The sequence below is a fragment of the Pristiophorus japonicus genome, chromosome 3 (genome assembly GCF_044704955.1).
Source record: "Pristiophorus japonicus isolate sPriJap1 chromosome 3, sPriJap1.hap1, whole genome shotgun sequence".
Taxonomy (NCBI): domain Eukaryota; kingdom Metazoa; phylum Chordata; class Chondrichthyes; family Pristiophoridae; genus Pristiophorus; species Pristiophorus japonicus.
Window position 1 is genome coordinate 307684295 of NC_091979.1, and position 9413 is coordinate 307693707.

The window sequence follows — 9413 nt, forward strand, 5'->3', positions numbered from 1 at the left end:
CAGGGTATACAGGACATAAATATCCAAAAGAGCAGTGGTTTTAGTATCGACTCCTGGGGAACACCACTGTATACTTCCCTCCAGTCTGGAAAAACAACCGTTCACCACTACTCTCTGCTTTCTGTCCCGTAGCAAATTCCGTATCTATGCTCCCACCGTCCCTTTCATCCCATTGGCTTCAGTTTTGCTAACATGTCTATTATGTGGCACTTTATCGAGTGCATTTTGAAAGTCATATACACAACATCAACTGCAGTACCTTCATCACCACTCTCCTTGGGGGAAAAAAGCCAGAACCCTGCACATGAAGCAGAGAGCTAACTTGTTTTCTCTTTTTTGTATTTCAGTTCCCACTGTGTGATGGTTCTCACACTAAACACAATGAAGAAACTGGAGACAATGTAGGGCCACTGATAATCAAAAAAAGAGAAGCCTGATTCAAGGATATAAAAAAAAAGCTGTTAATGTGCTAATGTGTTCATGTACAAATAACTGCTGCACACAATTGCGGCAGGCATGAAATGAAATAGATGTAAACTGCGGTGCAGACGCAAGGTCTACGCTGTATGATGGTGAAAACAGTAATCTTGGCTTTGAGATCATTTGAGTCGTTCATCCAAATGTCTGATTGTTCGTATTTTCTTTGTGTGTGTAAAGTAAAATATTGGTGTAATACAATGCAATATAATCACTTCGCCCAATTGTAGTTGACAAATACATTATTAATTGATCATTTTACCACGGTCAAATGAATAAAAGATTGGGAGTTGTTTGAAATCTCAGTATTATTTTATTTTATCTAATGTCATGAGAAAAGTACATGCAGTTGAATAATATTTGCTTTGGGCTGGATTTAGGAATACAAATCCTTGTTCTGCTGAATTCCAATTTGGATGTAGAATAGCATGGGGGAAGTACAGGACTGGAAAAGACTCTGCTGTCTATCTGGCCAGTTCCGAAACCTAATGTCTCTAAGGTGCCCAATGCCCCGAATAACTCACTATCATAGGCAGTCCCTCGAAGCGAGGATGACTTGCTTCCACGCCAAAAAGGAATGAGTTCACAGGTGTTTCAATGCAGGACCTAATATTCCAGATCCCGAACTACATCCTGAAGGGTGGAAGATGCCTGTGGGTGGATTTTTTTAACGTGTGGTGGCCGTTGCACACCAGCCACCACACGGGCTTGACAGAGCTAGGTCTCGGTCCAGTGGCGAGGGTTAACCAAGACGACTGGAGACCTGCTCTGCTGCACGGGCCGAGTGCCACGCACATATCGCAGTGTGGATTGGCTCGTGCTGCCCCTGGGTCCTCGCCTCTTCTGGGCTCCAGACTCGCGCCTCCCCTGGGCCCCGGTCACTTCCTTCTACAGACTCTTGCCGCTCCTTCGCCCCTCGTGCTGTGCCTGCCCGCACTGCAGTCAGCGACCGGATAACTATCCAGTTCTGACTTGACCTTTTGCACACTCAGTCCATTCCAAACATTCAGCTCTATCCACTGAAGTAGTTAAATCAAACCGTCCATTAGCTTCCCTCTTCTAAGTTTAAGCCCTGACCTGTGATTCGAGAAACTATGGCAACTTTGAAATCATTAAGAATCTCGATCGCTTAACCGACATCTCCCCTGTGCATTCTCTTCAGAATAAACGGACTCTCTAACCTCTCCTCACCCAGCCGCCTTAAGCTAGGTATCGGTTTGCCCTTTTCTGCACCAATGTATTTGAATATAAACAATTCACAAAGCACGAACCCATTACCTAACTGAATCAGTAAAACTAGCATGCTTTAGACAAATGTGGTTCTTTTGAGTACATGCGTACATAGAATTAGATTAACATACAGCGGCACATTTTGAAACATGTATACTTGATAAATCGTAAAAGATGCATCTGGTATATTTTTGTATTTGCTCATAAATCTGACGACTGGAATAGTGCTGAAAATTGCACACCCATCTAACTTCTCCAAAATGCTTTGTGCTGTCTTTCTGAAGTCAATTCTCACTTTTACGGTTTGGCGATGTCCTGTAAGCCGATCCCACAGAAGAGGAAAGATGAAATTTTCACTAATTCTGCTCGTAAAGAAGACCTTTTATAAGTTACTTGTGCATTCTCGGGCCTTATTCAGTCATTAAATGAACTGGGCGTTCCTGGTTATGTACTTGGGTGTCTGAGTGTACTTGCGAATGAATCCTCATGGTCTTTAACCATTTGTAGTCAAGTGGGATAGTGTAGGTGGGCGTATAGAATTGCACATCTTTGCGTTTGGGACATGATTCCACATAGTGGCCTCTGTTACCTTGCAGAATGATTTCACTCGTGTTGAGCACGCCTGCCATCTTAGTTTTGTTCTGTGTGTTTTTATTATTTGCGTCTCAGTTTAGATTAGTAAATCCTGTCAAAACTGAAGTTGCAAGGTGAAGAAAATCAAATTCTTGCTCGGGGCAGCTGAGTGGTATAGTGGATTTACAACCCAGCTTAGTGTAAAGATATTTTATAAATTGAATTTGAATAATCTTGATCCTTGTGCTATGGGCTTAAGTTCCAGCGGGATAGAAGTTTGCTGGGGGCAGCAGTGCAAAATGTGTGGTATTGCATGAGCCGTCTGTTCTACACCCCTGTCGCTATTCAGTTTAATTGATTTCAGTAGAATGAATATTGGTCAGGGTGTGCAACAGGTGGGTGATTTGCTATTTGCACTACTGGCCAGGACCAATTTCTACCCCATTGTTTCCAAAATCCCTACTTCAGGGAAAAAAAATGCTAGAGGCCTGCAAATGCCATTCCAGGAATGAAGAAATATATAATTAAAGAAGCGTTGAGGGGGCTTTACTGAGGCTGGGTGTGCTATACTAAACCTGCAAATGCTTGCAGTCAACACTGAGTGGCTGAAGTGAAGAAAGTGCCCCATTGCCAAGCACTGAAATCCATCTTCACAGTAAGCACCAGAATTCATCATTATCTACAGCCAAAGCATTCAAAATGCTTGGTTAGAACTTCACTGACCTGTCAATTTTAATTCCACTTCTATTGAGATTTATTTATAAACAGAGGATACACCATGGCAAGGTGCAAATCAGGATTTATGTTCTTACAGGTGACTTACTCTGAATGTAATGAACTGACCAATTGGTTGTGATGTGTCTTGAAGAAGGGGTAGAAATCACATGACGCAGCCAGCGACAGAATGTTCTTTTTTTAAATCACTGGGTAATTTGAGAAGCCCCCATTGCATATTCAGGTAACTCAACAATCACATGCTGGAAGGGAGCACAGGTCAGAGAAAGGACACGCTCAGCTCCCTCCCAACTGCGATCGTTGAATTTACCCTTTTATTTTATCACCACTACTTTCAAACAAAATATCTCTTCCCCCACAAGATCACATGCTCAATACTAAAATAATACCAGTGACAAATATCAGTGAAAGCACTCTCGTTTTTCAGGCAGAGGTTGTGGGGTCAAGTCCCACTGTGGGACTTTGGCAGATAATCAAGGCTGCCACTGCAGTTGTCAGGGGTTGGAGGTGTGAAACCGAGGTCCAGACTGGCTACTTAGGTAGTCATAAAATATCCCATTGCACAATCTAAAGAGAATTTCTCCTGGGTATGAGCCAACATTCATCCCTCAACCAAAACCATCAAAAGGTCATTCATATCATTTGCTGTTGTGTAATCTTGCTGTGCTCAAATTGACTGCCATCTTTGCCGACAGGACAAGTGACGATGCTCCGAAAGTAATTGGTTGGTTGGGTTACAGGAGAGATTACAGGGAAAAAATGGAGACAGGAAGGGTCGGTGGAGAATTTATCCAAAGGTTAGAGATAAACTGGAGCCTAATAAATTGTTTGACATGACAAACTGCAGTCAGAAGTATGAACTCAAGATCAGTAAGGGGAAAGTGAGCGAGTAGTATATATGTAACTAACTCACTGAGAAGGCGGGGAATGTGTAGAACAAACTACTCAGCGAGACAATGGAAGTGGGTCAATTCAGTAGCTTCAAAAGGGAGAAGGGGTAGTTGTATTTGACTGAGGAAGTGATTGAGGGATATCGGGGTAGAAACTAGAAGCAGACAAAGGCTCAACATATTTGTATGACATGTTTCTGCAATTTTAAAGCAGGCATTAAAGTGTTTATTTTAAATGGGCTATTTGATTCTACGAAATGAATAGACCAAGAAATGGCATATAAATTGGCAACAGCAATTTATGGGTGACAGTATAGTGGGTCACCTGGGAATTGCGGGGGTGGTGATATGGGGGTTGGGAGTGGCAGGTAAGTGGAAGCAGTGCTGAGAGAGAAGCAGCCAGTAAAGGGAGGTTGAAACCTGGAGGACATTGGGTAAATAGTGAAAGATTGTTTCCAGCGGTGGAAGAATGGGAAATAAGGGGATGGAGATGGAGGATTCTCACCTGAAGAACCAAAGGGAGGGGGCGAGGAATGTTTTTCAACTGAGGACTTCACCGATGTGCTCTACTCGGAGCTCCTTCACGGCAAACGAGCCAAAGGTGGGCAGTGGAAATGCTACAAGGACACCCTCAAAGCCTCCCTGATAAAGTGCGACATCTCCACTGACACCTGGGAGGCCCTGGCCCAAGATCGCCCTAAGTGGAGGAAGTGCATCCGGGAGCACCTCGAGTCTCGTCGCCGAGAGCGTGCAGAAATCAAGCGCGGGCAGCGGAAAGATCGTGCGGCAAACCAGTCCCACCCACCTCAGCGACTATCTGTCCCACCTGTGACAGAGTCTGTGGCTCGCGTGTTGGACTGTTCAGCCACTAAAGAACTCACTTCAGGAGTGGAAGCAAGTCTTCCTCGATTCCGAGGGACTGCCGATGATGATGATGATGTCCACCTATGGGTTGCTTCACCACAAGTGGCTACTGAGGGAGAGACTGGAACATCTTTTAAAACGGAATGGGATAAGTATTTGAAAAGGAGGAACACAAAAGGATCTGGGAGAAATGGGGTTACAGGAGAGAGCGGCAATTCTGGCCCAGGCACTGGGGAACCGATGGCCTCCTCTTGTGCTGTAATTTCCATCACTCCATGATTACTGTCCTTTAGTGAGCCGAGCCCAGGGAGTGGATTAGAAATGCTTAGGACCATGTGTCCCGTGAGTAGTTCCCCAAACACACAGCCTTTTGTACGATCTCTCGGTTTGGTTCAGGTTGGTCTTTGTCGCCCGGTTTTGACGTGTGAAGTCCAAGTGCAGATCAACAACAGCTTTCATTTATATAACGCCTTTAATGTAGTAAAACGTCCCAAGGCACTTCAATGGAGCGTTAGCAAACAAAATTATGCACCAAACCACATAAGGAGATATTAGGACAGAGCTTGGTCAAAGAGGTAGGTTCTAAGGAGCATCTTAAAAGAGTATAGAGAGGTGGAGAGGTTTAGGGAGAGAATTCCAGAGCTTGGGACCTTGGCAGCTGAAAACAAGGCCGCCAATGGTGGAGTAATTAAAATAGGAGTTGCACAAGAGGCCAAAATTGGAGGAGGGCAGAGATCTTGGAGGGCTGAAGAAGGTTACAGAGATAGGGAGGGGCAAGGCCATGGAGGGATTTGAAAACAAGAATGAGAATTTTAAAATCGAGGCGTTGCCGGACTGGGAACCATTGTAGGTTAGCGTGCACAGGAATGAGGGGTGAACTGGACTTGGTGCAAGTTAGGATATCGCCGGCAGATTTTCAGATGAGCTCAAGTTCGTGGAGGGTGAAAGATGCGAGTCCGGGCAGGAGAGCATTGGAATAGTCAAGTTTAGATGTAACAAAGGTATGGATGAGCAGATGAGCTGAGGCAGGGTCGGAGTCAGGCGAAGTTACAGAGGTGGAAGTAAGTGGTCTTGGTGTTGGCGTGGATAGGTGGTCGGCAATGTTCCTTCTCATATTTTTTTCCGTGCGCTTCCTTTAACTGGCTGATTGCTGAGCCTACGCGGTTTCTTCCATGTAAAAGCTGGTGAGCACCCTGCGTGGGACCTCCAGACTGCTGCGTGGCCATGCAGCTTAGCGGGAACGTTGGTGGCCGAAAGCTCATCTTGGGGTCAAATGCAACACAAATGTTGTGAGCAGTCCGATTCAGCCTCAGACAGTTGCTCGGGAGAGGGCTGGAGTCGGTGGCTAGGGAACAAAGGTTTTGGCGGGGACTGATGACAATAGCTTCGGTCTTCCCAACATTTAGTCATTCTTCAACATCTTCCCAACATTCCAACTGTCGTAGGATGGGAGAGTAGAGAGCACCAGTTCAAACTGTCACAGGAGCATCCAGTCGTGTCCTGGTCACTGCCCCCAAAAGAAGTGGAGTGTGGGAAATTGCACTCCGCTTCCATTGAGGGGGGGTAAGGCCAATTCTGCGGCGGGAGCAGGACTTCCATGCTGGGGGCTAAAATTCCCTGCCCCAGAAGGTTACCGCCCCCAAGATGGGAGCCTGTGCGGGGAGGCTGAGGGGAGATGGGGGCGGGGGATGGAGGGAAGAGTGGTGGAGGTGGGAGGCGGAGAAACCCAGGGCGGGGGACAGGAGGGGCCACATTGCAGCGGAGGTCTGGGGGGGGCGAAGTGTGTGGGAGGGGCGGGCCTGGGGGCTCTGTGCCTCGGTGCGGGGAGTGTTCAGAGTGGGGTGGACGGGTTGACTGTGCAGATGGCGGTTGGTGGATGTGGTGTGGTTGGCGTCGCGGGGGCGTGGCTCTGGGGTGGCCGGGGCTGGGGGCTCAACATCCGGGGGTGTTCGGCATTTGGGAAGGATTCTGACAGGACGGGGCGGGTTGGGTGCGGGGGGAGTGTTCCCGGTGTTGGGTGGGTCCGGAGCCGGGCCGGGGGGGAGGCACGCTCTTGGGATGGGGGGTGGGCTGTTTGGGGCTGGGATTGGGAGAGACTTCTTCACTCGGTCTGTGGGGTTCCCTGCCGCGGAGAGTTGTTGATGCCAGTTCATTGGATGTGTTCGGGAGGGAGTTGGATGTGGTCCTTGCGGCTGGGGGGGTCGGGGGGTGTGGAGGGGGCGTGGGGGGGAGGTGCTGGGGTGGGTGACCAGCCATGATCTTGTTGAATGACGGTGCAGGCTCGAAGGGCCGAATGGCCTACTCCTGCACCTATTTTCTATGTTTCTATTTCTATGTTTCTATTTAGTTGAAGGAAATTTCTGCTCATCCAGTAATGGAATTTCGAGACAGTGGAGGGGTCAAGGGAGGTGGTTGGTGAGGTAGAGCTGGGTGTAGTCAGCGTACATGTGAAAACTGATGCTGTATTTTCGGATGGGGGAAGGGAGCTACCACAAACGTAACCAGCCTAAATATAAACAAAACGGGAAAAGTGAGCATAGGAAATAAAGTAAGGGAGGATATTGATGGCAAGGGAATAAATAGAGTTATAGAACAGGAGTCTAAAAAGATAGTTAAATATAAAGTGAGAGGAAATCTTATTAAAAATGAGGTAAACTGTCTGTACAGCAATGCACACAGTGTCCGTAATCAAACAGGGGAGCTGGAGGCAATCATGCATTGCGAGGAACCAGACATCGTAGGGATTACTGAGACATGGCTACAGAAAAATCAGGACTAGGAATTAAACATTGCCAGGTATAACATATTTAGAAAAGATAGAAAGGGAAAAGGGGAGGTGGAGTAGCTGTACTTATTAGGGATAATATAATGGCAGTAGAAATAAGTGACACAGCTATCAACAAGACAAAAATAGAATCCACATGGATAGAGATAAAAGATAATAAAGGATCAATCACACTAATAGGAGTAGTCTACAGGCTACCTAACAGTGGAAGGGAGGTGGAGGAAGAAACATGCAGACAAATTAGGGAAATGAGTAGTAAACATTGAATAATAATCATGGGGGATTTCAACTACCTTGATATTAATTGGACAGAAGAGGTAGGTAAAGGGGATAAGGGAATGTAGTTCCTACAATGTGTACAGGACTCCTTTCTAACCCAATATATAAAAAGCTCAACAAGGGAGAATTTGCTATTGAACCTAATAATGGGGAATGAACCAGAGCAGATAAGAGAAGTAAAAATAGGGGAACATTTAGGCAATAGTGACCATAATATAATACATTTTAAGATGATAATTAAGAAGAACATAAGTATGATGAAAACCAGGGTGAAAGATTGGAGAAAAACGGATTTTAAGGGACTGAGAATAGAATTTGGAAAAATAAAATGGGCAATAATATTGGCAAACAACGATATAGAACAGCAATGGGAAACATTTAAAATGCAGGAACAATATATTCCACTAAAAGGAAAGAACAAACTGAACACTAATGAGACTCCATGGATGAATAAAGCCATAAGGGAAAATTGAGGGTAAGGCAAGAGGCATATATTAAGTACATCATAAGAACATAAAATAAGAACATAAGAATTAGGAACAGGAGTAAGCCATCTAGCCCCTCGAGCCTGCTCCGCCACTCAACAAGATCATGACTGATCTGGCCATGGACTCAGCTCTACTTACCCACCCGCTCCCCATAACCCTTAATTCCCTTATTGGTTAAAAATCTATCTATCTATGATTTGAATACATTCAATGAGCTAGCCTCAACTGCTTCCCTGGGCAGAGAATTCCACAGATTCACAACCCTCTGGGAGAAGAAATTCCTTCTCAACTTGGTATTAAATTGGCTCCCCCATATTTTGAGGCTGTGCCCCCTAGTTCTAGTCTCCCCGACCAGTGGAAACAACCTCTCTGCCTCTATCTTGTCTATCACTTTCATTATTTTAAATGTTTCTATAAGATCACCCCTCATCCTTCAGAACTCCAATGAGTAAAGACCCAGTCTACTCAATCTATCATCATAAGGTAACCCCCTCATCTCCGGAATCAGCCTAGTGAATCTTCTCTGTACCCCCTCCAAAGCTAGTATACCCTTCCTTAAGTAAGGTGACCAAAACTGCACGCAGTACTCCAGGTGCGGCCTCACCAATACCCTGAACAGTTGCAGCAGGACCTCCCTGCTTTTGTACTCCATCCCTCTCGCAATGAAGGCCAACATTCCATTCTCCTTCCTGATTACCTGCTGCACCTGCAAACTAACTTTTTGGGATTCATGCACAAGGACCCCCAGGTCCCTCTGCACCACAGTATGTTGTAATTTCTCCCCATTCAAATAATATTCCCTTTTACTGTTTTTTTTTCCAAGGTGGATGACCTCACATTTTCTGACATTGTATTCCATCTGCCAAACCTTAGCCCATTCGCTTAACCTATCTAAGTCTCTTTGCAGCCTCTTTGTGTCCTCTACACAACCCACTTTCCCACTAATCTTTATGTCATCTGCAAATTTTGTTACACTACACTCTGTCCCTTCTTCCAGGTCATCTATGTATATTGTAAACAGTTGTGGTCCCAGCACCGATCCCTGTGGCACACCACTAACCACTGATTTCCAACCCGAAAAGGATCCATTTT